Source organism: Rissa tridactyla, chromosome 2, assembly GCF_028500815.1.
Source record: "Rissa tridactyla isolate bRisTri1 chromosome 2, bRisTri1.patW.cur.20221130, whole genome shotgun sequence".
NCBI classification, from domain to species: domain Eukaryota; kingdom Metazoa; phylum Chordata; class Aves; order Charadriiformes; family Laridae; genus Rissa; species Rissa tridactyla.
The window spans coordinates 44,522,510-44,548,747 of NC_071467.1; the positions used below are offsets into that span (position 1 = coordinate 44,522,510).

A 26,238-nucleotide genomic window follows, 5' to 3' on the forward strand; every position below is an offset into this window, starting at 1 on the left:
GAAGCTCAACATGAGCAAGCAATGCACACCTGCAGCCCAGAAAGCCAACTGCATCCTGGGCTGCATCAAAAGAAGCATGGCCAGCAGGTCGAGGGAGGTGATTCTGCCCCTCTACTCTGTTCTTGTGAGATCCCACCTGGAGTACTGTGTCCAGCTCTGGAGTCCTCAGCACAAGAAGGACATGAACCTGTTGGAATGGGTCCAGTGGAGGGCCATGAAGATGATCAGAGGGCTGGAGCACCTATGCTATGAGGACAGGCTGAGAGAGTTGGGGTTGTTCAGCCTGGAGAAGAGAAGGCTTCTAGGATACCTTCTAGCAGCCTTCCAGTACCTAAAAGGGGCCTACAGGAAGGATGGGGAGGGACTCTTTATTAGGGAGTGTAATGATAGGACGAGGGGTAACAGTTTTAAACCGAAAGAGGGTAGATTTAGATTGAATATCAGGAAGAAATTCTTCACTGTGAGGGTGGTGAGGCACTGGAACAGGTTGCCCAGGGAAGTTGTTGGATGCCCCGTCCCTGGAAGTGTTCAAGGCCAGGCTGGATGGGGCTTTGAGCAACCTGGTCTAGTGGGAGGTGTCCCTGCCCATGGCGGAGGGGATTGGAACTAGATGATCTTTACGGTCCCTTCCAACTCGAACCATTCTGTGATTCTATGAACTATTCTGGCAGAGAGCTGCCTTAAGACTTTTAAAAACTGAAGTACAGTCAGACACTTAAAAATGGACCATAGCTTTCTCGGCCAATCAGCACATCTCAGGTTAACTGCCAAAACAGGGCTTTCACAGGAATTTCTCTGAGAGATCTTAAAGACACGAGCAGGGTACTCCCAGTAACAGGAGAGTCATCATCTAAAATAAGATTGTTTTTTGAATGTATAGAATGTTTTTCAGTCAAAGGGATGTAAAAGTTGAAGTAACTGTAATGTTGGGGTTTTTTTTCATCATTTTTAATAAAAACTGTGTGTGGTTTCACCCTTTATAAGCAAGAGTTACTTTTATTTATTAATTTTTTATTTTCACTTTGGGTGTGTGTGTGTATATATATCACCTCCAGAAATAAAAACAGCTGGGGATACTGAAGTCATTTCCCTTCTGCCTTTCTTTATATGGAGCTGGTATGTATAATGAGCCTCCAGTCAGCTCTGTCATGTTAAAATGAACTTTCTGAATTATTGTTGTTCGCCTGATTTCACAATCAGCCCTTTGCAACCCACAACACTGTCACTAGCAATCTAACCAAAGGCAAGAATTTCTTTAATGTCTAGATCAGTTTGTGTTGGATAATCCCAACACCTTTCAGCAGCAGTAGTATTTAAATACAACTGGAGTGGAACAAACCAGAATGTCTGAATTTTCAAAAAGCCTTATGTATCAGCTCTTCTTTCTCTCCTGCTGGAATCCTGTAAGTAATAACCGTTATGGGCTTATTTTTTTCCCTTTTCCTTCTACGTCTTGCTAAAACTTTGTGTCTTGTCTTGGGTGTAAAGTTTAGCAGGTTTTAAGACTGATCGTCTTTGACACAGGAACGTGACTTGTTAGAAAGTCAGTAGATTTATGAAGCTATATATAAATTATATGTCTAAAAACTTGGGTTCAAGAAAATTTATCAATGTATCTGCCAGGTATTTCTCTGTCGTCCTTTTGATGTGGATAGAGCGTACAAACTCTTGTCTTTTGGAACATCACAGGAATAAAATGCCCAGAGACAGTATCTTTACTTGCAGCTTGAAGTCCATTTCCAGTTACCACTTCATATATATTTTTCTTTACTTTTCCATGACCACCTCTACTCACTGATTTTCAAAGACAGACAGTGTCAGGTAGATGGGACTGGACGGGGGCGGGGAGGAGAGGTTGCCTATGGCCATTCTCCATTCATCATCTTTTCAATCATCTTTTCATCCCCTCTCCTACAACAATGAAAACCTTCACAAAACACTAGGTAGGTAACTCTTCTTCCCATATGTATATCTGTTGGGGTAAAACAAAATATTTCCACAGTCTCGTTCCAATAACTATGCTAAAAAAAAAAAGATATAGATTCATAGCAGTTCTTAATAAGAAAACGTATATAGGTATACAAAGCATTAATAAGGTTTAAAAAATTCAGGCTACAATCTGACTTTAATTCTGCTGCAGCACTGGCAGGAGTTTTACCTGTTCCAAGGGCAGTACAGCTCGCCCACGGCAGGGCTACAAGAGCTTTGTCCCTCTTTGAAGCAGCTCTGAATAAAACCTTAACCGCTTGCCAAAAGAGTTATCAAAACTGTACATAGCTAGAATAGCTCAGTCACTGAGCTATAAATCTATGAAAGCAGAGAAAGGATGCATTCCCAACTGTTAATTCCCACTTTTTCCAGTACTTTAACTTGACATAAAACATGCGCGCCAGCAGAGGGCATTACATGCCTCAGTGAAATACAGATTGATAAACAATTTGAAAAAGCAAGGGGAAATTCTTCTAGCCTTCCTAGGATATTGGACATTTTATGTAACTAATCAAAAGCCTAATACAAACTGGAATATCCCAAGGACAGGGTCTATCAGATACTTCTCAAGCGCTCATTCACTCCAGCAGCCCTTTTACTGGGAAAAACAGTAAATTAGTTCTCACTTGTAAACAAAAGGTGAAACTAAACTATTAGAATTCAAAACACATTTTTCTTACTAAACAGATGAATCTGAGGAAAAAGAAGAAAAGTATGTTTATTTTTAACCTCTTAATTGCATAGCTTTTGTTTTCGTTTCTCCTACTGCTTAGCTAACACACTGCAGCCTTTTTCTACTTGGCGAGCCACGACTTTATGTGGATTTTGCTTTACTAGCATCAAGTAATACTGAACTCTGTCAGCTGAGAAGCCAGCCTTTTGGTTATCATTAGTTATAGAAATATTGTAATTTAAAAATTATATAGAAAAAATAATAATCTTGCTTTCATTTTACAAGTCTGCAGTCTTGTATAAGGATTCTGAACTTTTTTTTTTATCTGAAAGAGCTTAACATGTAGACAGCCTCTAAATTTATATCCATAAATTGTACTTTTCTATAGATCAAGAAAAATGAACTCAGTCACTAGAACTGAAAGACAATGACTGAGGAAAACACAAAGCAAACAGCATGTCATAGTTCTGTGCAGCTTTTCTTTGCAATTGGCTTATCTTTGCACTTAATTTTTTTCAAAGTTTGAGGGTTTTAGCAGCACTTGCCATGATCCCTTGATTTCGCACACAAAAGCAACTTTACTGTCTTGAGATTTGAAAAGAAATGCTCTCACAAACCTTTTTCTACCAAGTAATACTTCGCTACTTTGTAATACTGTTGTATTTCTGTTTTTCAGGTAGAAGTAGGGTCTTCAGGGAAAGCAATACAACATGAGAAGTCACATACTAAGGCATCAGTTCATAACTCTGTGTTACCAGATAATCTAATATATACTTCTTCACTGTAACATGCTAGTAATTTTCTAGAATACTCTTTATAAAAAAAAAAGAAAAAGAAATGAGAGTAAAGAATCTTTTTTAATTCAACCTAGCAGACAAAATTTGGAAACTTCTGTATTTCTGAAACACATTAAAAACAAAGCTTACTGAATAAACTACGTAATATAATACATCTCTTTCTAGAAAAATACTGAATTATCATTGAAGTGGTTGACAAAATTTTGTTATATTGGAAAAGAAGAAATCTAAAATGTAGGTAAGTCACCAAATAGAAGCATGAGAAGGAGTTTTTTCAGTGGAACGCTTTTTTTTTGCACAAAGATGCAAACAATATAGCAGCCAGTGATCTTTTTATTATACAAAGCATTCCAGCTCTTCAAGTTTGTAGACGAATATGTAACTTTAGATCTTAGAATGCAAGCATAACGTAATAATTATTTGTTTGTTTACAAGGCAGGGATGTGCAGTGACTTAAATCTATTGCTTGGATATCACAAGTCCGTTGGGTAATTTTCAAGGTGATTTACAGAGTATCATCACTGGGTAGGATGCACTCACTTGCCTGTTCATCCAGTGCTGTTTTGCTTCCTTACTTGAATACTGGGATAGGAAGTGAATAGCTTATAATAATGTGCATATCAGAAATCCAACATTTGGAAGTACAATCTCTGCACTTAAGTCCAGTCCTAAAATTAAAATACTATTTCCTTCTGCTTCAGTAAACCACAGGAAAAATGTCTTTCCAATGAAAGGAGAAATGCCCAGAGACATCTACACAAATGACACACTGACACTTTGCATATGTTTTCCTTCTGCTTGTTTCAGAACTCAACAAAACATTTAGTTGGTTGTAGATGAGAAAAGTCTTTGTCCAGCTAAGCCTAAAATGATCTTAACTTTCAGCATCATCTAAGCTGCTCTACAAACAAGAAAGACTGTGCTAGGAAGCAAAGGCTAATTGGTCTTGAAAGCAGCTGTCCTGACAAGTAAAATATACATTCATGAAAAACTATGGCACAAAACTAATTCAAACTCTAAGATTAATACAGCCAGTATTTGAGATGTAAAACTCTCTAATACAAAAGTGCTTCGAGGTTAAGCAGACTGATGTTCAGTGACTTCTGTCCACAAAACCTGTGAGTGAGTGAACTAGAACTCAGCCCAAAGCCCGTTTCTGGATATGGGCCCTCCAGTCCCACTCTATGCTGCTGTAAAAGATTATGAAGGTGCTCTTAAATTTGAGCTATCAAAGTCAAGGAGGCCGCCCCATGGGCTAAAAAAACCTCACATTTGTGCTTCACGTTGGAAGGAAGAAGTGGCAGGAAGCCTTACAAATACCTTACGTTTCCTACTGCTTTTTTTGATTATTTTTTTTTTTAAAGTCAGCTGCATATCATAAACATGATGTAATGCGGTTGGCATGCAAAGTGGTTCGTTTGCTTCATGTCAGCTTCTTAACTAAAAACTTCTGCAGAAATCACAAAGAAAGACTAAGTATGTACATGGGAAATTTTCATCCATTGTCTTAGGCAGTAATAAACTTACTGAAAATTTACGCTCCCTAGCAAAGAGGTTGGCTTTCAACAAATGTTTTGAGCAGTTATTGTTACCACTTCGTTATCCGATCTATGATTTATGAATGTGTTGGGGGGGGCTGCTTTTATTTTCTTTTAACACCATTTTTTCTTTTTGATAGACAAAAGATAGAAGGGAGTTTCTAAGTCATCCCAGATTACAGCAAAGCCTGGACAAAAGAGGAATTTAGCCTAACCCACAGGGGGAAAAAAATGCTGCCGTTACTACTGGTGCACGATTAGGAACTGCAGGTCAAAGGCAGCAGGTGGAGGGAGTCTAAAAAAGAGGTGAGGGGATAGGAGTCACTAGCACGATCAAGGGAGAGGTGCCTCTGCATCAACTTGTAAACAAGCACTTTAATCATGTTTGCTACTTTGTTAGCATTTGCACAACTCAGATTGAGATATGAAAGATGGTTTTAGCTCCCTTCTCTTTTATGCAGGTCCTGGACGGCTTTAAGCAAAACACTTCTCATCTGAATAATGAGGCTAAGAATAATAACATTTCTCTATCTCCAAGGGCTGATTGAGAGAATAAATTAGATGCTCAGATGCTATAGTAATGCATCCGAGTAAGTTAAAAATAATTTTCAAAACAAAATAATCACATTTACATTATTTTTTAGATACCCACAATTCAAAAATCTCTTTTTGGCAATCACAAGCTGGTTTTATGTAAGCAAGGAATTTCTGCTTAACCCCAGAAACGTGATGAACACTTATTGGGAAATACTTCAGCTAAGGTGACTGCAGAATAGACAAAGAAGAGACTATTATATTATTAAATTACCTACACTAGAGCTTCCCATATGCAGTTCTGCAGCTGGAGATGAAGTGACTGCGAGGATGCTTAGTTTGGTCTCCTCAAAACGTCTGCAGTGAGACTCTGGTTTGAAAAGTGATTATGTAAAAATAGCACTTCCTACTCAGCAGATCTGTTCTTGTGCGCTTTAGTGGGGAGAGGGAAAAAAATAATCAGTGCATATCTTCACTGCTGAGCCACCATATCTCTGGGGGAAGAAACTGCACTATATTCCAGTTTATGCAACTTCATCAAAATCACCAATTTAAAGCTACAGTGTACCTAAGCAAAACCTATCATTTCAAAATTGTGCCCTTTGAAATCAGACCTGCACAACCTCATTACCTCCAGCTGAATGGAAATGAATGAAATGAAAGGAAATAAACCCTTCAGACTGAAAAATCATGACTGGATTTCCTCCAGCTTCCTATCACCAACCCAAACTCATCAAGCTATTTCTCCCCCAGGTGGATAGTGAAAAGAGAGAGGTGACAATGATTCTTTTTTTAAAATATTTGGCAGGTAGTCTCAGAGCATGAAGCCCATATAGGTTTCAAGAGGTTACATGAGGACTACAGAAGGCTAATAGTATGATAACAGCTGCTAGCACAGGGATGTAAGCAATGCAAAATCCAGATTCATGCAGTTTGGCCAGCCTGTTGCCAGGGTTGTCAGACTCCTGAGTGATGGAGTGGGCTTTGCCACTATCGGCTGCTTCCAAAGGATCAATGTATCACAACAAATGTTCCTCTTTCAGACTTTCAAAAGAAGTCTTCTTTGGCACTGTGATTTTTATCCCCAAGAAGAGCAGATCAGGAGGCTCTTGTAAAAAGGGGAAGAAAAAAAAAAAAAAAAAAGGAACAATTCTTAACACCGGAAAATGCATACTTAGTATCTGTCTAGAGATTTGAAAGGATACTTTGATCATTCTTGCCAATTACATACCTGTTAGAGGCAAGTGTATTTACATATTTAATATTCAGCTAATCTCCAAAAACTTCTTTGATCAAATAGACATGCCATTTATCCTCAAACGCTGTGCCAAAATCTCATCTCTAGATAGCCTAATGTGTGAAGTGATGAATTTGTTTTCAAGTCTTTTACAGAATGCCTTCCTTTTTTCACTTCAGATTAAAACACCTACCCTTTTAACAAGTGTATTGCCTCTTCTGAACACTATCTTTAAATATAAAAGAAATCATAACAGAATGGTTCCCTTAGGGTTTTGCCTTTTGACATTTCTCTACTTAGAAAACTTCTGAGAAGGAAAACTAATGGCATTATGCTTGCAGACACAATCCTTTTCTAAATGAACACAAACGTCTACATATTTCTGCTTCCCATCTGTGACACATTCTAGTGTCCCTTGTAGACACAGATCTTGAATGACCTTCACTAACTCCCTGGAGCAGCGGACTTAAAGCTTGACTAGCCCTTGAACTGCAAGTTCTGTGTTAGGGCTCCCGTGCTCATTCCAAATGGAAATATTACTTACTAAGTCTGTAAGAAAAAAAAAGGCATAGGTTCTGCCAGAAGTCAGTCCAGCAATGGAGGTTTTGCAACAGGATCTGGACTCAGGTCTGTTACGTTAGAGTTAGATATGACAAAACCCAATAAAAAGGTGTCTTATATTTTTGCCCAAATTGTGTTCTTACAGAATAAATGCTTTCCAAGCAATGTTTAAGCTTGCAATTCTTTTCTTTTTCTTCTGTACCAAGATTTCTGTTAAGTCTCTTAAAAAAACCTCTTTCCCAAAATCCACCCAAGACTGTTTTATTCAACAAAGGAAGAGATGCAAACACAGCATCAGAATTCCTTTATGTATTTAGAATGCAGCATTTGCTCTGAACCTCAGGCTGGGTCTTGGAGACCTTTCAAACACAGTCTACATTCTCACTGAGGAAGTACTGGGCATTGCTCTCTGTACAGTACCAGGCATTCTAACAATAGAGGGTTAAGACCTCTGGCAAGTAAAGCGTACAGCCTGACAACTAAACTGTAATATACCTGGAGTTACTGGCAGCAAAGCTGTCCTTGTTTACTAAAACTGAACTACCATGAAAGAGTCTCTCAGAATAAAACCCATTGTTAGAGGTGCAGTAAGATTTTATTTTCAAGTCCTATCAGAATTACTCTAATTTTTTTTTTTTTTTTTTTTTTTAGTACTCCTTAGTGTTGCCACTTCGGAGAGCCCGTGTCCGAGGCTCTGCATGCAGGCAGCCCTGGTTTATCACACCACAGCAGGCTGGGGTCCAACCATCAGCCGTATGCCTCATTAGTGGCACTCAGGACTTGAAGGAATAACTGAATTTGCACAATTGTTTTCAAGGCGTGAGATGCAACTATACTGACTTATTTAAGCATGGACCGCAGAACTCGCTAACCTATACAATGCAAAATAGACAATGAAAATATTAGAGTGAAATATTTCATTACAGAAAAAATGCTCTTTCATAGACTAGCAACCTTTTCATCCTCACCTATCATGAAATATTTTGGAGGTTGTAAAGCATTTTTTCTTACTAATGATTAGATCACTAAACAGTAGAACTTACTGCACGGATAAAAATAATATTCTTAAAAATTTGTAAAGATAAAATTAAATAGCCTTCAATGAGAAGGTTTTTTAGGGTTCTCTTTCCAAATCACTAGATATTTTTTCCCTTTAGTCAGAAGACTCATTTTCTTTGCAAAAATGTTTTTTCTACCTGGGAAAAATTTGTAGAAACAGATTTACTGAGAAAATTCTGACACTTTCCTGGCAACTGGCAGTGATGCCTGGTGAAAGTAGCTAAATTTGCTATAGAAGAAATTTGCAAAAACTCATGAAAACAGCTTTTGAACTCATCCAAATGTCATTCCCCTAAAGACAAATCTAACTAGAAATGTCAGGATTGTAATTTTTTACTCACTTCAGGAACCTCATTTGGTATACTGCCTATACAGTTTAATATTAAAGTGGGTTTTTTTGCACAGAAAAAGCATTGACTTTGTGTTGATTCTGTTTTTTCTTTTAAAGCTGCATAAACTGGGTATGTACCATATAATTTTGTGAGGACAATGTTTTGCTTCCAGCGATTTCACCTTGAAGCCTCCAAAATCTGGTAAGATCTATCAAAGAATGAAAAAAACCCAACAGGCATCCCTGTTTTGCCCAACTCCCCATAATCAGACACAAGCAAGTAAAAGAGGGTCCAAAGAAAAGCCAAGAGCTGTGCCCCTGCATGACGTGAACTGCAGATCATTCTCCTTCGCCTTGTAAAAAATGTAAGGCTTGCAGTACAAAAGCTACCAGAGGACATCACCAGTAGTTTGGGTTCCCTACAGCAGCAGGAAACTCGTTAGGCTTAAAGGAACCCAGCAGTACCACAAGCTGCCTATTTCTCCGATATAATGACATTTTTGGTTTTGTTTTGGTGAGCGCTCCAGTCATGGAAAGAAAGTCCACGAGAAATGTGCATCCAACAAAGCAGTATGACAGGGACTTTAAACTGTGTATACCTGACAAAACTCATCTGCAGTGCAATGCTTTTTATATCCCATCTTGATAGTTCATCTCCTAAGTAAACTTTAGAAGTCTCTCATTTAAATTCTTCATGGGTATAACCTGTTAAGAGGTGCTTCAGATGACAGCTTAATAAAGACTGATCTTGTGAAAACAGAACAGAACAAGATGACAAGAAATTAGAGTACTATTCTTGGTTTTCCATAATTTCTTCGAGTTCTGAGAAATTCGTTTAACCTTGCTGTGCTTCATTGTACTCTCTAGAAAATAAGGATAATAATACATGCCTATTCTACAGAGAACTGGGAAGATAATTAGCTTTACATTGAAAAGCTATGGGAATGAAAAGTATCATTACTTCGATGTTATTTAATTGTATTAAAAAATATCCTTCAACTTCCATTAAAGTCTTTGGTATTAAATATAACAAGAGTGGGCAGAAGTAATGAATGCCATAATCCTTTATTTTGTCTATGGATAAAGGTGTATACTTTTATGAATTGATTGGAAAATCCAAGTTCTTTTAGAGAAACAGAGCTTGTTTGAAGGAGGAAGAACCATATCAAATTCATATCACCAGTTTAGTTTAGGTTCTTTGCAGCCACTTTATACTGTTTCAGGTCTGGGAGCTTTTGGGTTTTGCTAGCATTACAATACTGCTCTAACAATTACACTGTGAAGAAAAATAACAATAAATATAACAATAAATAACAAAAATAAAAATAACAATAAACTAAAGAACTCAAACTCTCTGGTGTTAATGTCCCAGATGGGAGGAGAACAACAGCAGGATGCTGACTGAACACAAATCTCTCTGCAGCTTTTTAATAAACTTCCCTCAATACAGTGCTGACATAAATAAGGTTTCAGAGATTTATTTTGTTAAGTATGAATCTTATTTTAAGACAGATCCAAGGCCCCACTAAAAATTAGTAACAATTAGGAGTCCTGCAATATACCTCCCTCCTTCCTTTGCACTAACCAATGACTACGTTTCTGAAAGCAACTCTTGCAAAACCAGGAGAGTTGTCAGCAGAAAGTTACTACATCAATCTCAGAAGGTCAGAAGCTATTTGATCTATCAAAGGGGAGCATTGTGATAGCTGCGCTACACAAATGAGATGCAGTAATAAAACCATATCATGACATTGCCCGTTCCCAAAGAATTGACACTCTATTATTAGGAAGAAGAAATAATCAAGATTTTGGATGTTACTGACCTTTGCAATAATACCATGTTTGCATGTTACTGATCCCCTGTGACCCTTGCAAAAAAAAAAAAAAAGTGTGCAAGAATAAGCCTAATATTTAGAGGGTGTTTAAATAATAACCATCAAGGAAGAAGTTTACCAGAGTTAATTTCAGTTTTTTAATTTATAATTTTTTATGGCATCAGATAAAATGTAGGCGTTGAGTAAGTCAGTTTGAAATTTTGGAAATGGGTTATAGCAGGTCAGATTTACATCCCAGCATGCTGGAAGGTTTACATTGTGTCTCACTAAGAAGGCAATTGGTATTATTCAAACACTGGGTCTTTACCTTTCCATTTTTCCATGTCTTTTCTGTAAAATGAAGAGCATAATTCATCCTGTAACTATAAATGTCTTCAGACATTATAGTCTCCTGCCGCTCTGAGTCACAAATCAAGTACTTATTACAGTCTGGACTCTCAGCATCTGATTGTGTTTTGATTCCCAAGTTCTGATTGCGATGAATGGTGTCTCTCTTCTGCAACAGCTAAATTAGTTTAAAAAAGCCACACAAACCCCACAACCACATACTTACTTTGTTTCTGTTGCAGAAAACTGATTAGCCGGTGATAAAAGAAATTAATTCTAATGTTTGAAGGGGGTCAGTGAATGAATTAAATGAAGGTTCCGTAAGACTTCTCTTACATTTAATCACCAGAATAAAGAAAAGCTACTGTTATCTTCTGAAACAATTCTTCCTGGTTGCAGGGTAGAAAGTCAGAATAAAGAAAGGTAATACACTGACTTTATTAATGTCAGTGACAGTAAATATAGTACCAAATGAAAGGCCACAAAAAAAGCCTCAGGGTCACTTGGCTAGATGAAATTGCAACAGCAACATACTCACATTACACAAGGAATTGAAACTCCCCTGACAGTCAAGGTCTGAAGGGCCCAAAGGTTCTAAGCAAGAAATTTCACAGAAATTTTTAAGAACCTGGGATAAAGTTGGACTGAACAATGGCTAAAGCTGCTTCTGTGTCCTAACAGAAAAAAAAAACCCTAAGCTAGAATCCAAGAAAGTGTGCCACTTGTAAAATTATTCAGAATAGCTCTTAGATGTCTATGATGCATCTTTCATTGGGGCTTTCTACAGTCTGTTTCTAGTGAATTATTCCAGAAACCAAGATGCTTCTACCCTGCCCTCTTCACAGCTGAGCTTCAGGAAATTACTGCAATTCTTCTTTTATATTCCTAAATATTCCTCTACAGACTCTGGCAACTTTTGGAAGGTAGAAGACTATCATAAAATATATGAAGAGCTATGCAGTAGCCTTCATGTAATTTTTTTTTATGTTAAAAGATGTGTGGGAATAAAGTGGAGTGTGATTAAATTGCTTTAATTGTGTGGGATTTTTTGGGTTTGTATATATATTTTTAATATATCTGTGGAATTTTAACCTTAATATAGGCATATATGAAGAAACCTCATGAACCCCGTTGGATACCAAATGATTTAACTTGTCATACAAGTTTTAGCTAAATGTTATTTACATGCTGGGTAGTTTCTAGTGGCTTCTACTGCCCTAGATACTTGAAATCATTTGGATGCTATTCTATTCGTAGGTCTTAACCACTAACTTCGTGTTCACTAGGGGTTCAGTTTGCTGTTATATGCCAAAAATACAAGTGGCTTTATTCAGGTGAATTAAAACACATTGAGAAAAAGCACGTTACTTTCTTATAGAAAGGAAAGTTCTTTAGCTTCATTTCCCATCCTGCAGCATAAGCCTTCTTTCTAGAGAACAGGAGTCTTAAATCAGCAGGGCTCTGCAATTACCGATTGCTTAGAAGATTACTTAGAAGTGAGATTTAAATGTAAACTCTGTTCATTGATCTAAGCTGATGCTGGCACAATCTAAATATGCATGTTTACCTGCCACAGAGAGGTTTACCTGTAATCTAGAGTATGCTTTGAGTTCTATTTTTTCAATAGAAAATGGTTATGTGAAGCACTCAAACACCTAAAAATTAGCTAGATACAGACTTTTAAAAAAGGAAAGCCAATAGAAATAAGAAGTGGGCATTCTCTAATATCAACACATTGTTGCCTATACACTGTAAAATATTTTCACGAGTGCAGATTCTGATTGATTACATCCCAGAAAATGCAAAAAACCCCACAGCAATTCAGTTAAATACAGTTCATTCCTTGGGGGAGGGAAAAGAGGTTTGTATTATCCTTGCATTTTTGCCTGCTTCAATAGCAGGGTGGTTAAGTCATACAGAGGCAAGCTTATCATATAAAATAACTGTGTTCTTTTTCTTTAATATACAGATATTTTAATTGTTCCAGGATCAGATTCTGCCGTTACTATAATGTATAGTGTAATGGTGACATAACACATTTATACTTTTCTATCTCAGCGTCAATGAAGACTTTCTTGCCACTGAAAGGCTCAACACACACAAGAAGAAATGCCATGTGGATATACCCGCACATTTGCATGTAGTCCCATTGATTTCAGGCTGTTATCTTACTTGAGGATTTGCAGACTTTAGCAGAGTAATTTTCACACTGTAACAACCCAATCAAATCTTCCTCTCCCATACCTGGGTTTTCTTCAATTGATTTTCTTTTCATGTAATTGTATGAAAAATTAGGAGATTGAGTAAAACAGTTAAAGGCATTCAGTCCTTATGAGGATTTATAGTTGATTTATTGCCAAATATTTGATTCTTTAGGGTTTTTATTTCATTGAGTTAGTAGAAAATTGAGAACTGCCAGGAATCAGGATGAAATAATCTTTCACATGATGTAAAGAGTGGAGTCCACTTCAGAGTGGACACTGAAAGCGTACTTCAGACCTTCTGAAGTACAAAATGCTCAGTCCTGTAGTAGTACACACGAAGGAGTTGGCTTTACCAAGATCTTCCATTATTACCAACATGCAGTATGGGTAAAACTTTGGCCTTCGGCATTTACTCAAGGCTTAACACAAGCACTAGTCTGCTTACTTATCCTTGTCTTGCACATTAAGATATATGCATTAGGTCAAATAAAATAAGATCACAAACCTATTTCTTATCACAACAGTTAGCTGCATAATTTCTACAAGAGACATCGTGCCTACCTAAGGTCATCTGAAACAATCAGAAGTTTTTTAGCTTGGCATACCTTAAACATGACTAATCAGTACAATCTTAATCTGGTTATCATACCCTGCACTTGTATTCACTGTAGTTTGGTCTGACAAGTCATGTCATGAAAGAGCTCCATTTGGGCTCAATCAGTTGAAAAGCTCAATGTCAGGGCTGAGTGCCCCAAGAGGCTGTAATGGCTCTGATGAGCCCCACCTGGGATCTCCACTCACAACCCCTGCCCCACAAGATCCATTTAGCCTCAGACTGCTCTATGCTGTAGGTGTACCTACCATCCTCAACCATTGTTGGTCAGGTTTCCTGGAGTCACCTTAGATCTGGCTTGTTGTCTTGCTTTTCCCTTACGATCCCTGGACTGTTTGTAGGATCTGTTGCTGTTACCACCTTGCTGTGCTTATCCAGCTCAGGTGCACATCCTGTGCTGTGGCTGCTCTCAGCTCCTGGTTCACCTTTAACCTTAGAGTCCTGCTCTTGCTGCTCCCTAGTACTCAGTACCATTACTATCAAAAGTGAATCTCTCTTAGAAGCGAGGCACCTGAAAGCACTCAGCATTTCATGCAAATAGATATGCTCCGAGGAGCCCAAGTCTACCCCCTTCACTATCAGCATACTTCACTTACAAGGTTTCCCTTCAGTATCTTTTTTCTTTCTTTTCCTTCTATAGCTGCTCTTGCTTTTCACAACCTTTCCAAATTGTACTAATGATGCTTCCTCCATGATGCAGACACTAAGGTCTAGCTGTGCTTCAATCTACAGGGCTTTGTACAAGAATACCTGAAGACAGAAAATATCTTACAGTTACTGCTAGCAGAAAGAGCTGCAGAAACAGCCAAAGAGAGATTTGTGTAGTCAAAAAGGGGGGAAAAAGAAGAAGTTAAAATCCCAAGCTGTGTTTTGCACTATTTTCATTAGCTATTTTCTGTAACCTTCTAGAACATCTCAGATCCTAGTTTCATGTCATACGCTTTTTCTTCTCTCTCATCCTTTGTTTCCTGCCTTGTCCTTTTATCCATCTTCTTTCCTTCACTCTTCACTTGATCTTCTGCCATAGAGTTGTGAAACTAACCCGATGCTTGCTACTGCCATATAGTTCACTTATATGCATATTGTTCCCCATATCCATATTCAATTAATTAATTTCAATGGCAGTAGCTTACCTAGCTTACCTCTCATGTTTTTTACCTGTCTCACCATTTCTCCAAAAGCCAGAGGAATAAAACAGGAGAGAATATTCATGACATTTAATTTCTTCTACTATATACCTAGATGTGCTGTACAACCACGGATGAAGGATTCTAAGAAAGCACTTTAATTAATTGGTTGAGACCAGATCTGTTCCAGAGACCCTTTATACCTCTACTAACAATCTGGTTTCATTTAAGTTCCTAAATAATGTATTCCTCAGACACAGTTATGAAGTTTCACTTTTACTGCCCCAGCCATCTGCACATATTCCAACGACTTAACAATAGTCAACTGCATCATCCAAAAAGCAAAAACAAGCAAAAAAATAGGTGTTAAACCTCTGTCAAATCTGGAGAAAAACATCAACTGTTTTTTTTGGAAAGCATCAGAGTTTGGAGGAGGCTAAAAGAAGAGATTATGTTCTGTTAGAAGACCTTTAAAAAACAATCTGCATGCTGAATATTAAGCACAAATCTTTTGGTAAGTCTGTTGGATCTAATGTATTCTTTCTCCGTTTCTCATAAAAAAATACTTAAAATGTAGAATATTATATCCTATGAACATAAAAAAAAAGAGAGCACTTTAATGTTGATGATCTCTATACAAGAAATTATTGTTTCCTTGTCTTTTTGGTAGCTTGTTGGTAAAGGATGGGTTTATACAGTCCAAACGATGACTAAATTAATATCTACAACAACTCAATCCTATTGATCAGAGATTTAAATTCTTTTAGGGGGAAAAAAAAAAATCATCCGAAGTTAACCTTCTCACTATGCCAAAATAATAAATGTGTTAGAAATGAAACTAGAAACATTTTGATTTTTTGACATATTTACAACATGCAGATAGTTTTCCTCATCTTTCCTACTAAAAGATAAAAGCAGCATATAAGAAAGATACCTAATAGACTGTCACTCTAAGTAGATGGTTGGTCTTAAAAGCCTCTCAAATGACTGCACGTAGGCCATATGACTATCAGTAAGAGGACTGATGATAGCATTATTATCAGCCCATACACAGAAGAATTAATATTAATTCATATACATTAAATTACATCTTGTTCCATGTTTGATTAACAAAGTCAGGCAAAGTTACACACAAATTCACAACATTTATTGATTTCAGAATAAAATTTTTGCTATTATTTAAGATACAAAATACAGTAAGTTCCTTTTAACATGACTCATTCAAGGGAAACTCATAGACTGTTTGGCTTCAAACTATTAATCATGGTGGCATATAATTTTTCTCAGTTCGAAGGACTGTGTTGCTTCTAAAAAAAACAGGATTATAAATTTAGCAAAACCCCCTATTGATTTAAGCAAAGGATGACACAAAGAGTCTGTTGTTGACTCACTGTCAGTTACAGCCAGAGACAAATCAACATATTTCCATGGAGAATGTCTCGTGCTTGCAGTTTACAATCAATGAGTAGGACAGAGGTGATAATACATGACACTTTCTGCTGACACATTCACTTTGTATCCTAATATACCTCTGAGACAAGTTACAAATGGTTGAAAGCACAAACACTGAGGAAGACGTTTCTTTTCCCATCATGGGTTGTGGAAAAAAAGAGTAATGAAAGTAGGTATCCATAATCTTTTGAAAGAGAAGAATGTCTTAATATACCCTATTATTTGTAAAATACCATTACAGATGAATAGGTTACTTCTATACATGAAATCTAAAAGATAAACACTTGTCTTGGTACCAAATTCGAAAAAAATTTTTAAACATTTGATTGCGTGACTAGATTTTATAGTATGTCAACCATTACCTAGATTTGATCAGTTTGTTACGTTTATGAACAGCATTTGGTTATATACTCAGAGACTGCAGGTCACTGGAAAACGTGCATTGCTGCGAACTCAGGCTTGTTCTTAACAGAAGAAAAAACCATGAAGGCACGAGTAAATTGGAAAAGTAATCTGAAGGCCAGACAGCTGATCGTGAGACACATCCTTAGGACCAATGCCACAGATCCCATTTAATTTCATTTTTCATTTCATTTCAGTTATTTTCATCTTTAAGTTAAAATATTTTTTTTCTAGCATATGCTTTCAATGTTTTAAAATATGAACTAAGCATAACTTATGTTCTGACACTAGAACAGCTAAAATAATACTTCTGGCTGTATGCCATCCTTTGCCCACAGCCAGGAGCACTCCCAACATGACTGCTCCAGGGGGCCTGAGCGTGCTAACACCGCCCTAGCAGAGGATTTCATGGCAAGGGGAAAAAAGCCTCCTGCACCATCCTTACAAGTAGTATGCAGGTATATCTCTTTTGGTAATTATCACTGTTATTTCTGGCTACTCAGGGCAACAAAAGACAACGTTTCTGCTATTATTGTATCACATTTCCTCTGATAATGCAGATAAGAGTTGTGATCACTTAAATGGGGCATGAGAGCTGGGATGCATGGATAGATTACAGGCATCCCAAATAAACATATGTGACAAACCCCAGAACATTTTATTCAGAACTGATTCTGTGTACTTCAGAGAAGCACAATAGTGATCCACAGCATGTGTAACACGGTTCAATTGCATAATGCAATTCATCTTTGGCAAGAGTGTATTTCAAAATCTACAGCAATGAAAACTTCTATTCCAAAAATTACAAGGCCTTAGCAAGGTTACAGTACCAAGGGCATCTCTGAAGGGGGTGGGAGAGGGACAGAGTGTGCAGTTCTAAAAGAAAATTAAAATGTTAAGTAAGTCTTAAAGACCAGAAGGAATACTGTATGAAGTAACCTGGCACACAGACATGGCCTGGAATAAACTATGATTTACTCCTTTTAAAGATGCCTTTTTCAATCAACTAGCTCTGGAGCTTTTGGGAGACGTTATTCTGAGCTAAAGCTTGATCAGCGTACAATCACTTTTATCTAAAACAGTTATGCTGGGTTTGTTTACCCAAATTGCAGATTAACAAGGCCAAAGATACAGAGGCACTAGAGCTTCCACATGTAGATCTCACCAGTCTTACAGGTGAAATCTTTCGAGTCTCACGTGTCAAAGCCACACCATACAACTACGACTGAACTACTTCCAGAGCCCGGACACACCTAAAAGCAGCGCAGTTGCATTCCAGTTTCAGAGGTCCACATCAACAACCTATAGAGCCAGCTTGATGTATTGCTACTCATCAGAACAGGGGGTCACAATGTGGCATGTGCAGTGTGACTAGTCCGTTACAGCTTAACTACAAACGGGTCGGTGCTGTACATAAAACTCAACAGACTCAGCTAGGCTTTGGGACTCTGTGGGGGCTGATTCAGTTCCCCTCCTGGGAACTTGAACACTACTTACTATAAATCTTTGCAAATGGCATGATGGCTGCTGGGGTATGGATGAGAGACACAGAAGGTACGCTCTATACCCGGGAGCAAAGAATGCAAAAATTTAAAAAGTATGATAGGCAGGCCAAACATTAAGGGTAAGAGAACGTGCTTTCCAGCAGTTATTTCATTACTCTTCCGTTTGTGTGACTTGTAATTTTCTCAATAGTACAGTATTTTTTTACTCTGCGACAAGACATTAATGTGGGAAGACCAGCCTGTAAGAGAGGAGAAAGCCACTGCAGCACTTCTCCATTTCAGAGCCCTCTTCCTGAAACAGGCTATGCCAATGACAACATATGATACAGTGTGAAGTACGTGCTCACTGTATCCAATGGCCAGAAGTGGTATCTACTGTAGGGAGCAGAGGACATCTGAAAACTGTAACTGATACTTACATAGCACATATTTTGTGGAACAGAAGGAAAGCAGCAGCAGCTTTTGATCGCCGTATCAGTCTAAACATTGGACTAAGAGTAAGTTCAGAAAACAATGGATTCTTCATATCCTAATTATGGCTGCTCTTGGTGAAACTCTTTGTCCAGTTCTTTAGCTCACTTATTTCAGCTCCAACAGTTTCAGTTTTTAATGATTGTGCTACACTGACCATGCATTGTCCCTCTGATGAGAATAATAAAAGAAACAGAAACTGCATTAACTCTGAAAACTCTGGTCCTACTATCTTTTTGAGGACAATTTTTTATTCCTGCTTCATTGGTATAGTGGAAGATAACAGATATTTTCAACAAGGAAAAATATGCGAGAAAAAAAATTAAATATGCAAGAATTGGCAATATTACAATTTCACAATTATTTTATTCAGTTCCACTAACAGCTGGAATTATTTGTTACTTTAGAAATTTATAATCTTAACATTTCTCAGAGTTACTTTAAAAATTACTTCCAATTTTCATCTTAGCTTTTTGTCTACCCATGGTGTAATATCAAGTACTGCTTACCCAGATCATTGTATTATCCCACTCAAGCCAATTCATCTGAATATACAGAGAGGGTCTATGCTTTAAACAGAAATTTAACCTTAGCTTTATGGATCAGGTTATCTATTTACATTTCCATAGTATTTTGATCGTAACATATTCTACATTGGTTCATCTCTATTTTACTATTCTATTTGGGTATTTTTTTACATGGGCTTTCTGGACTACATGCAGACCCAACACTACATCCTGTTTTATTTTTTTATTTATTTTTATGGCCTTTAAAAAGCAGCAGTTGAAAAACTCAGGCAGAATTAACTTCCAATAACGAAGGAATTCTGATTGTTTAGATCTCAGAGCCACTATCAACTACTTCTTAATTATTTTTTCTCAAGCTGACTGAACCCCTATACAGCTAGATACTAGTTATAACAAATGTGGTTGAAGTTGAGTGCTGACATTCAGAACCCTTATTCAGATGTTTGTCAGCAGGGAAAACAAATGGCAGGTAACCCACAGAACAGTAAATAACCATAACTAAACCAGCTACATTAGGATTTGTTTCTATGTCTTTGCACACAGTGTCTTTTTCACTCATCTAACATGAAATCCAAGCAAAAAAGGAAAAATAGAATGAAAAATTACCAGGAAAAAATCTGATTTCATTAACTACAGAAAAGAGCAGAATCAGAAAGTGATCACTCTTTCCAAATGATAGTAAACAATGAATATTTTCTAAAAAGTTGTGTCAACATTCAAATGAACGCACCACAATGTGAAATAACTAATTAGAAATACAGCTAAGGCGTAAGTCTCTCATATCCTTCTCCTTGCATTAGCTTTCCTTAGCTAAACGAGAAAGTAAAGAAATTCTTCCTTAGTACGGACAATACTTTAGAAATCCAAACCTTAAGAAATCCCACAAAACATTATACTGTTACTACTTTATTAAAAATAAACTGTATTGTAGAACATCAAAAATATTTCAAACACTGTCAACTAAAGCTCCGTAAAAAATTTTACAAGTTTAAACTTTATTCAACTACCAAAATGGCATCTATGTCTAAAAATAAATTTTCAAGAAAAAGACTTGGTTCGTATGTTTCCTGTAGCATTTGAAAATATTTAAAACTGGTTACTCAATGACACAGAACACAAAACTGAAGCTGACTCAAATCAAGCCAACTTAAATGTAATGATATGTAAATGGTTTTCATTAATTAAATCGAGATGTGCAAAAGTATAAGCAGTGTAAATTAGTCATTACTTGTTAGTTCTATGTTAACAGAATTACATACAAGGAATGCAGTTTGTACCACTCTACTTTTAAGCTAGTACCATTTTTAGGAAGGTCAAAATGCTGTTTTAGTCTAAAGAGCAACTTTTTTCTACATAAATAAAAAAATAAATATACCTAGCTACTCAATATACATGACATCAACATGTAAATTGCTGTGCATATCTACTTTTCTTTTCAGTATGTTAACAGTTAAATCTCAATACTTAATTATCTTTTGTAGCAAATTTCAAATTTAGCTAAAAAATGGGAGTCTTGAATATGTATTTTTCTATTAGGCATCTGAATGTTATAGACTTCACCAGCAGCACAGAATGAAAACAAACGGGAGTCTTCCACCTAGTTCAGACTTTCTTTATTTGCATGATCATGAAAAAACTAGAGTGTTAGAATGAAGTACTGAAAGAATAAATAACGCTTAAATCTGCACAGACAGTAAAAAAATCCAAAACTTTTACAGAATAATTAAGTTCTGGGGGCACATTAGCCTACGAACCCGATTGTTTTATGAGGGTGAAAGGATGTTCACTGTGCTTCAATTAAGAAGTGCTCTATATGGGTTTTGAGCTCAGCTAATTTATACAGAGCTTTGATGGGTCTATCATGTAATACTTAAAGTTGGAGATGTTTTTTGGGAATATTAACTTAGACTCAAATAAAAAAGTTGCCCAAATTACGCACATCTCAAATTTAAAATAATGTGACAATAAATATCTTCCATACCAAGATGCAAAAGTTACATACTTCAACAGAAAATATGTACCTTACTTCTGGTTTGACGATGGATAACAGGAGTTAAGAATAGATGTGGAGAATCATACCTGTTTGAGTAGAATTTTCTGCTAGGCCTGAATGCTGAAGCTTCTTTTCAGCTCTGAGAGAAGATGCACAATGACCTTCCTAATTGGATGTCCATATCCACTGTAAATGGAAAAAAATGGTATCAGTTCAAGTGTTAACATGGTAATTTACAGGAAAAAAGCTATAAGAAAATTCCCTTAAAATTAAATGAGCAAAATATGGCCACAACTTCTGTCCTGAGTGAATACTGATTAAGTGCACCTTGTCTGTCAGGTAATGAGCCTGTGTTGGTCATACATGAGAAGATCTAGGACGTAGTGGAAAGAGAGGGAAACCCTCATACATGCAACAGGCAGGGAATTATACATACTTATTCCACCTATCTAAAAGTTCTTAATAGAAAAAATATTCAATACTTAAGGCCAGCAAAAATTATTTAAGTTTACTATCTGACAGCAAGGCATATTTCAATATAAAAACGGAATTTGTTTCATGCAAGGGGAAAGCAGTTACAGCTGTAACAGTATGGCAAGTTGTAAGACTATTTAAATCCCTCAAAAGACAGAATTATTTCTCAGTCATAGCCTAGCAGAAACTCTCCCCCTTATATTTACAGTTATCTGCACCTCAGTTGTTGCCATCTACAACCACTGTGTGCTGCAGGTATTAACTAATTCTGCCCCCCAACAGACTAATACTCACTCCTGGCCTCTTACCAGCTACATTTTTGTGTACTTCCATTTCTCAGGGCTTTTACTCAGAAATCCTGTTCCACCAGTACTCAAACTTTGGCTAAAGCTCAAAACTTTATGCCTCTCAGCTGCATTTCGCAAAACTCCCAATGCTTAAACCACTCCAGATTAAGCTATCATTCATTGTAAATGTCACCAAGTTACCTAAATTGCTGTTTTTATTGTAACATCCGCTTTAGATCTTCAGATTTTCATATCCAGCAGCCTGAAATCCATAAACACTACACCCTTTACCAGATCACTGGGTGAATGTGAACTTACTGTTCCACAAGTGTGTTTATCATACATTTTCCGATACCGATCTCCAGTGTTTCTCATTCCTTCCCTGAATGGAAACCTGATTAGCCAAGCTGCTAACAAGTCCTGACACCTGTGTACTTTTAATTCTTCAGAACAACCAGAAGCAGCCTACTTTCCCCACTCTGCAACTCCACAAATCTCACATCATCCCTCCAGCCCTCTTTGAAACCACACATGGGATGATGCCTCGGAGACCTCGCTCACGACCAGGGCTCACTCAGAATGACCCAATACTTCTGATCACCCCAAATTTCACCAGCCTGCAACGGGGCCGCAGGCTCTCTCCACCTCCACTCCTGTCTATTCCCTTCCACAGTGCTTCCTCCTTTCCCCAATTCCTCCGAGCTTTCCCTGGGACTTCTCTTTCTCCTCATGGTTTTTCGAACCATCTCATCTTTCCGAGCATCGGCAACGCGGGAACCTGAAGTCCCTTCTCTGGAAGGGACAGTGTCACTTGCTGACCCGCCTCGGGAGAGGCCCTACGGGAGGGGGATCCGAGGGGACGCCAGCCCTCCCCTTGCCTCTGCTTGCCGAAGAAAGGCGAAACCGCCTTAAAATTAGGAGGCCCGATGAAAGCGGAGCAATTTCGGGTGGGCACCGGGCACCTTCCCGAGTTTTTTAAAAACCGGGCCCGAGGAGCTGCGTGTCCTCCCCCGCCCTCCCGCAGTGCTGCCGCTCCCCCTACCCCCCAAGGCCAGCCCCTGCCCCCCCGCTGCCACAACCCGGTCCTGTTTTCCTTTCTCCGCGGCTCACAGGACACAAGCGGGCCACCCGCGACGGGTGGGGGGTACACAAGTGGAGGGGACACAGGTGGGAGGGGACAAGGACGAGATGGCCCGGCCCCGCCCGCCGCTCGCTACCGCGAGCACGAGAATCCCCTACCTCCCCCAAGCGACTGGTGACGAGCGCCGCGAACGCCGCCCTCCCATTGGCTCTTGAGCTGGCAAAGCACAGCCAATCATGACTTGAAGCGGAGCGCTCCCCCCCACCCCCTCGCGCCCAGCTGCCCCGTGGCGCGGAGGGGGTTTGGCCGCCTGCGGAGGCAGGGTCACGTGACCGTGTGTTTACATCCTCTCAGCTGTTGGGGCCCCTCCTCCCCGCCCCGTCTCGCTCGCACCGACCGACACAAACGGCGGCGGCCCGGGGACCCCTCCGACGGGCGGGCCGGGACGGGGGAAGGGTAACGGCGGCTCCTGCTCGCTCGGCGATCGCCCCCGCGGGCGACCGGAGCGCTCTCCTGCCTGCCTTCCTCTTTCCCTCCCCCCCACCTTCAGACGGGGTCTGTGCAGGGTCCGGGGGCCCGCTGCGGAACGGGTGAGTGTCCCCCGGGGGGGGCTGCTGGGGGGTAGTGTGGGCAGGACCGCGCTGTGGGGCGCGGAGGCCGCCGTCCGACAGCCGGGACGGTGAGTTGCGATGGCCCCTTCCCCCCCCCAGTTCCTATTGTCTGTTGGCCCCGCACGCAGGCGCGGGGGGGTTGGGGGGTGTGTTGGAAAATGGAAGGTTGTTTTCGCGCAGCCGGGACAGGTCCGCTCCTGCGGGGTGGGGAGGGACGGGACGGGGAGAGTGCGCGTACGCCCTCGGCAGCCCGTTCTTCCTCCTCCCGATACCTCCCCGCGTCCTTTCGCCGCCTGCGTAATAAATAATCCTTGGCGCAAAAAGCTGGGGGGGGGGAGGAGGGGGGTGGCTGGTGTAGCTGCCGCGGGCCTGGGGCAGGTGTGAGGGGTCGGGGACAAGACAGGAGGTTCCAGCCTTGGAATCCGGTCGAGGTGGGGGGGACGGGGGAGGGTAAAGACAAGGTGAGGGCAGCGCTCGTCCCCCGCAGCTCCCTGTCTCCTCCCCGTCACGGATGGGTTTGTTTTTATTTTTTGTTGCCTTTAAGGAAATGCAGTGAGGACGGGAGCTTTTTTTTCCCCGATCCCTAACAACCTTAGGGTCTTGTGGGGGTTACGTCTTCCAGGCCGAGGCATTTCGGGGGGAGGCAAAGGGGGAAGCGTTGTTTTGCTTCAGGAAGAACCTACGGGCTGAGAAGAAGGGTATTTCTCCTGTCGGTAGAGGAGGTGGTCCGAACAGCAGCGAGGGGGCCAAATACTTCCTTTATGTAAATAAAGTGTGCAGAATGCAGGGTAACTTCGCTTTTCCGCCCCGAAGCCGCGGTGGGCGTTAGTGGCGGCAGCCGCCGGGGAAGGAGCATGGCTGTGCACCCCCCCCCCCGCCCCGCTCCGCCATACGCGCACATTTCTCTCTGTTTACATTGAGGTCTGTGTTTTGGCTGGGAGCAGCGTGAGGGGAGGAGCAGAAACTCGCCGCGGGGTAGCCACCTCCTCCCCGGGCTGTTTTCTTTGTTGTTATCTGTTGGTTCGGGGGAGGCGGCCCGGGGTCACGTCTGCCTGTAGCTGAGCTGCGGTCTGCGGTTAAAGTGAATCCTCTTCGGCCCGGAGCCTCGGGCCGCCTTCTTCTGTGCATGTGCAGGTCCTCTCTCGCCTCTGTCGTCGCCCTCCTCCCCCCCCCCCACTCTGCTGCCTCGGCAGTTGTCAGCGGCTCGCAGTGAAGTTGGAGGAAGGGGAAGGGAGGGCGGAGGGGGAAGGAATCTTGGCGTTTATTTGATACGCAGTCAGCAGCCTGGGCCTGCTTTGTACAGCCCTGTAGTCTTTGGCAGCAAAAGGGGGGAAGAAAAACAACCCAAATCTCCTATGATGGGAAGGGGCGTGCGCGCGTGTGTGTGTGTTCATTTTTCGTGGTGGAAGATGAAGGAAAACGTCTTTAGGGTCTGCGTGAGAGAAGAGATGGAAGTACTGAACTGCTGCAATGTGTGGAGAATGCTTGTGTCCTTGCAGTACTTACCAGTGCCCATGTAGCTACTGTTCTTCTAGTGGGTATTTTCTGTTCCTGTCAAGTAAAAGTCAAGCACAGTTGAACTGCAAGGAAATAAGGTTCCTTCTGATAACGAGGGGTAAACTTTGAGACACTCAAAAAAGAGACACAGGTAAGGCTAGTCAGCACTTCAGTGAATGAATGAGGATACCCAATCCCTCTTGACCTTATGCCCTCTGTATTACAGAGTATGCTTTTAAGATGGAAGATGCAATATATCTGAGGCTTAAAGTTAGTAAATGATCAGAGTGTATTTTAAGAATGCCTTTGTATCATAATTCCTTATTCTTGCAAATGAATTGTAATGTGTGTGATACATTTTTTTTTTCCTCCACAGGACCCTTACCTTACTCTGGGCACTGGGCAGACCATCTCTGGAAGGAATCAGGCTTGGATAAACGGAACTGTTTTCTGCAGAACTCCTGCCTGATTTGTTGGGAAAACTTGAAAAATATTTTGGATGTGTAGGTGGACAAATGTGTGAAAGATCTATTGGTATTTTAACTGCCCTTGGGTGAATGAATATAATGTGATAAGGATGTAAGAAGTATGTGAGTGAGGTCAGACAGCCACAATGAGGTCTTTGGAGATGGTCACTTAGCCAGATGTTCTTTACCACAGTCAGTGTCCTTCAGAAATGCAAGAAAAAACAATTGGATGTTGTTGGGAGGTCTGCAGTGAGGAGAATGTAATGAAATCACAGAAACAGAAAAAATATATAATACTGGATGGCCAAATGTTGTCACTGTGTCTGTGTAGGATTAGGTTTGTTCTCTGCATAATCTCCGATCTTCACTCCAGAATTATTCTAAAAATCTTTCTGCCTCTCCTAATTGGCATTCTCTCTGGGTTTTCTTCATCCAGTCTCAGACTTCGTGTCATGACTTACTTTAGATATTTGACCAGCTAGTTTCAATCTTGCAGTACTCTGTTTATAAATTTATGAAGTCTTGCCATTTTTGTAGTCCTAATTTTGGCATATTGGTGGTTTCTGTTGCTCAATCTTCTGTTTGCCTGTCGGTAACTGCTCCAAGCTGCAGCAGCTCCTTTCGAAGAGGCCTCTGCCTAATAGGA

General features: G+C 39.8%; 1 protein-coding gene and 1 long non-coding RNA gene across 10 annotated transcripts in view; one reads left to right on the top strand and one right to left on the bottom strand.

Moving 5' to 3' along the window:
• The window catches only part of LOC128905638 (uncharacterized), a 43,396-nt gene extending 20,483 nt beyond the window's left edge, over window positions 1-22,913 (bottom strand). Inside the window, exons 1-2 of the long non-coding RNA XR_008464918.1 lie at window positions 22,138-22,913; window positions 21,262-21,361 (exon numbers count right to left, since the gene is read on the bottom strand). This is a non-coding gene — a long non-coding RNA (uncharacterized LOC128905638). The remainder of the gene's footprint in view (window positions 1-21,261; window positions 21,362-22,137) is intronic.
• Window positions 22,914-23,361: 448 nt separating this feature from the next.
• Window positions 23,362-26,238, top strand: part of PCMTD1 (protein-L-isoaspartate (D-aspartate) O-methyltransferase domain containing 1) — a 45,515-nt gene continuing 42,638 nt past the window's right edge. For 5 of the 9 annotated variants that reach the window (XM_054192004.1, XM_054192006.1, XM_054192003.1 and 2 more), the window contains exon 1: window positions 25,502-25,628. The gene's annotated coding sequence lies outside the window, so the exon portion shown is untranslated. Of the gene's footprint in view, window positions 23,608-25,501; window positions 25,629-26,238 lie in introns of those variants that run through there. The other 4 variants (XM_054191997.1, XM_054192009.1, XM_054192007.1 and 1 more) reach the window with 4 other exon arrangements.